The 4,395-nt window shown below is 44.1% G+C and overlaps 1 long non-coding RNA gene across 1 annotated transcript; it reads right to left on the bottom strand.

Annotated features, from left to right (window-relative positions):
* Window positions 1–717: 717 nt before the first annotated feature.
* LOC102019714 lies at window positions 718–4,047 on the bottom strand. The gene is made up of 3 exons (XR_264204.1): window positions 3,731–4,047; window positions 1,071–1,177; window positions 718–809 (listed from the first exon to the last, which is right to left on the bottom strand). It is a non-coding gene; the product is annotated as an uncharacterized LOC102019714 (long non-coding RNA).
* Between the last annotated feature and the right edge of the window lie 348 nt (window positions 4,048–4,395).

A 4,395-nucleotide genomic window follows, 5' to 3' on the forward strand; every position in this document is an offset into this window, starting at 1 on the left:
GCCCCAGGTGACAGCACAGTCTAAAGCTTCCCAAGGGACCATGGGTAATACACAGAACTCTGAGGAACAGTGGAACAGTTGCTTTAAACCATTAAGTGTTGTCTGGTTTATTATATAGCATATATATATATATATATATATATATATAGTTAGGGAGCTATTGCTGAAGTTTATAGAGAAGTGGGACAGTTCTCTGAAACACTTTATTAAGAGCTATTGGTAGAACCCAAAACATCAATTTAAGTTTTCAGCAATATTTAACTCAGGGACCTGCACCAAGTCCTTCCGCGTCAGGTGACGGATACCAGCCCCTGTTGGATATTAACCAACAATGATTGCTAGACTCTAAAGGAAAGTGAGCATTTAGCATTCAGTGATTGGACCCAAGCAACTTGATGGGGAATCTGGTCTACATCACAACCAGTCTACACCCCAATATCTACTGGTTGTGTGTCCTTGGATTCAACGAACCAAGGATTGAAACTGTTAAAAAGAAAATCACATCTGTACTGAACCTATACAGACTTTTTCCTCTGCTATTAGTCCCTAAACAGTACAATATGGCAATCGTTTCTAGGGCATGTACACTCTGTTAGCTATTATAAGCCACCTATAGGTTAAAGTACGTGGGAGGATTGGGTAGGCTCTGTGTGAAGGCAACAACATTTCGTAGAAGAGGTCCGAGCGCCTGTGGATATTGCTGTCTTCCGGGTTCTGTAACCATGGTTACTGGAGAACCACATTTATTTCATCCAGAGCAGAAGGACCCATCACTGTCTTCTTCCACCTGTTCCTCCACCTGGCAGTAGCTGCTGAGGAACAGATTCGTAGGTTAGGTAAGGAAGTCTCCCCTGGGTTTGAAATCTAGATTGTTGATTTTCCTCCCCTTAAATTCCCTTCTTCTCCAAGCCCATAATTCCAGCGGTTCCCCAGCACTGTTCTGGGAATCTCAATGGCCTTTTAAACAGCTGCTGAATGTTGATGAGCTCATGATTCCTTAAAGGAATTTTTCCGTGGGCAGGGGAAGGCACAGTCTTCAGCTCTTAACCAAATATTGAAAGTGTACTCACAACAATGAAAGGAGCAGTATGGAATCTTCATAAACACATATACATGGTCTTCTCTTCCATAAGTAAGTTGCGACAGCAAACTTCGGTTGCTTCCTTCTCTCTGGTTACTGAAGATTTTTATGGATAAATGCGAAAAGCAAATGGGGCATCTCTTCTAACCAGGCAGTTACGATAGTCTCTTCACTTGCCTTCCACAGGTTTCTCATGGCACTGACTTCCTACACCGTTACACAGGCTGGTCTGTAGGACTTACTTGCCACATGATCCCAGGAAATTGACCCAGGGTAGAGGTGACTTTCTTCACCATCAACCTAAGCAGTGTCCTTCACTTCCCTTGATATGACAGCAAGGGGGCCACAGCTCCTCAGCACAGTGTCAGGAGCCCGTGACAGCTGGGCCAGGGAACCAGAGCCCTCAGGAGCCTCAAGAAGCTAAAGCCTGAAACAGCTGCTGGGTGTTCTCCTTTGCCCTCTGCACACCAGGGCTGCTGGGACTGGTGTACCAGGGAGGGGAAACCAGTGGTCAGCAGAACACGTTGTTTGGGGCCAGAGCTCTGGCTCCTGGCTGCAGATACATTAGTATACTTGTTAATGGAAATAAAGAATCTCTCTGACACCATGAGGCTCTGGCCACTAATAATAAGAAGGACCTGCTGGACCTTTCTGGCCTTATATCAAAAAACAAATGTGAAGAAATTGGTATACCTTTGTATACCTGTATACCTTTGTTTGTTTGCTTGCTTGCTTGCTTGCTTTAAATTTGACTACTTTGGGCTTCCGTTTTCATCAGTTTGCAATTCTATGTTCCGAGTGGTTTTCTCTCACTGACTATGGAGGTATGTGAGTGGCCTTGCTCTCAAATGATGCAATCAGACTCAGAGAGACTTTCAGTTGTTATCTAAAGACTTGGTGCAGGTCCCTGAGTCAAAGGTCTTTTAAGTTTTCTTTCTCTCCACTGAAGATATTGCATTATGTAACCTCATTGCATTATGTAGACCTTTCCAATTTACCCAAATTGAGTAAAATGAATAAATAATCCCTGGCCAGGACTATATCAAATGCCCAGTGCTCTCAGTTTGGGGGACCTAGAAAACAAAAAACTAAGGCTCGGGCCTTCTCACTGACTAAACTGAATTGTCACAAACCGCACAGTCAGCAAGGCTGGGCCACCCTCACACAGCGATTCCTGTCAGGCTTCCATACATTTAAAAGTTTGAATACCTTTTGGGGCAAACTGAACCCTCAAGTATGAGGTTATTTTGAAGTTATTCTACTAATGTTCTCTTTAAATTAGATAACAAAGAGTCAAAGTATCAAAATCATAGTCTCTATTCTCCAGAGAAATAATTTACTCAGCTTTTGTTATAGCTTGTATCTAAATAGCCCCCCAAAGTCTCATGGGATCATAGGTGGGGCACTTCACAGGTGACTGGACCTAGGGTGTGTAAATAAATGATCAGTCCATTGACTGGTTCAGCATAGCATGGCTGAATGGATGTACTGAAGACAGAAGGCCCACGCTGGATGTAGGTGGCACTAACCAATAGGCTTGTAGCCTGGATGGAATGAAAAGGGAAAGGAAGTTTCACTGCTTTCTGCCTCCTGGCTGCCATGCCATGGACTGCTTCTCCTCTGCCATGCCCCTCTGCCATGCTGCCCTGCCTCAGAGCCAGTTGACTATGGACTGAAACCTCTACAAACTGTGAGCTAAAGTAAACCTTTCCTCCTTTAACATGTATGTATTGGGCATTGTGTCCCAGCAATGAGAAAGTAACTAAGACAGCTTTGCCTTAACATCTATGGCCTTCATAGAGGGCCCAAGTGCAGTGAACAGTCTGTGTGTTTTCCTTAACACAACTGAAGCTATTGTCCAGCTGCTGGTCTTTTATATAGCAGCCAACATTGTAAATTCTGGGAAACAGTCTGATTCTGACACTACTCATCAGTGAAAACACCACGGTCCACGGGGTGCCCCCTCCCGCAACCTGGGCTGCAGAAAACATAATGGCTAAGTTCATTCCACAACCCAGAGATGGTTTCTGTTTTGTTTTAGCTTGAAAAAAATTATTTCTTAGTTTTTAAAATTGTGTTTAAAAAGAAAACACATACCCTAAAACTTACCTTCTTAACTATTTTTAAATAAACAATTGCTTGGTGGCCTTTTGGCTAAGATCAACTGTAGTATCTGTTCTTATCAGTTTAAATGTATGTTCAGTAGTGTTAAGTGTACTATCATTGTGCAATCTCCAGAGCTTTCTCATCTCACATAATGTACCCAGGGAAGAGTATTATTTTAAAATGTCAAAGCTAAGTACTTCAGTAGCAGTACTGAAGTACCTCTAGTACTCCAAGTAGCAGCCAGCCATTTCTACCTTAATAAATAAAAAGAAGATGGTTTTCAACAATCTTTTAAAATTTCACGAAGGCTTTTTCAGGTTTAGGACAATATCATGAACCTTAAAATTTGCTAAGAACCTATACAGACTGTGACTTCAGTAGATATGTGGTGAATAATGCCCCCAAAATGCTAGTTAAGAGTGTATTACAGCATTTTATCTAAGTCAAGCCCACTGACCCTCCAACACTTTTGGGATGTGTGTTAGCTTTGCCTTACAGTAACAAATACCTGAGATAATGCACCCGAAATGAGGGAAGGTTTACCTTGACTCATTTTGGGGGTCCAAGCCATGAGCAGTTGGTCCCCTTGACTTGGAGTCTGTGGCAAGTGGGATGGTAGAAAAGCTGTTCACCTTTCAGCAGCCGGCAAGCCAGAGATAGACAGGGGAAGGGCCAGTACCCCACTGGCGCCCCGCCCACTACCTATGACTTCGTGTGTAGTCGTAACCCTCGCTAAAGTCTCCCTCGCCTCGCAGTAGTCCTCAGCGGAGCCCCAAGCTTTCACATATGCGCCTGGGGCACATTCCAGATCCCACCTCTAGCGGGATGGGTTTGAGGCCCAAATGTATCCGAGGTCATAGAGGAAGCCTCAGGTAGGACAGGATTCGTTCCCCACCCCCACTTCTGCATTGCGAGTTAATAATTCATTTGGCCAGACTTTGATACTTAATGCAATTAGAGAAAATAAGTCCTCTGGGCATCTATGCACGATCACAATGCAAGCAGCCTACCTTTTCTACGGACACTCTCTTAATCCTGTTGCGGCAGACTGCGCTTCCAACAGACCACATTATTCGGGCTCCCGTGCTTTAAAACAGCTGACTGCGCTCGCCTCTTCGCATGTTTTCTGTCTCTGTCAGGCTTCCATACCCAGCCATTCCTCTATGCCCACCACCCTTCCCGGTGTTGCCTTGTGCCTTTTCCCTCTT

The sequence above is a fragment of the Chinchilla lanigera genome, unplaced genomic scaffold (genome assembly GCF_000276665.1).
Source record: "Chinchilla lanigera isolate Chin_1 unplaced genomic scaffold, ChiLan1.0 scaffold00096, whole genome shotgun sequence".
Classification (NCBI taxonomy): Eukaryota; Metazoa; Chordata; class Mammalia; order Rodentia; family Chinchillidae; genus Chinchilla; species Chinchilla lanigera.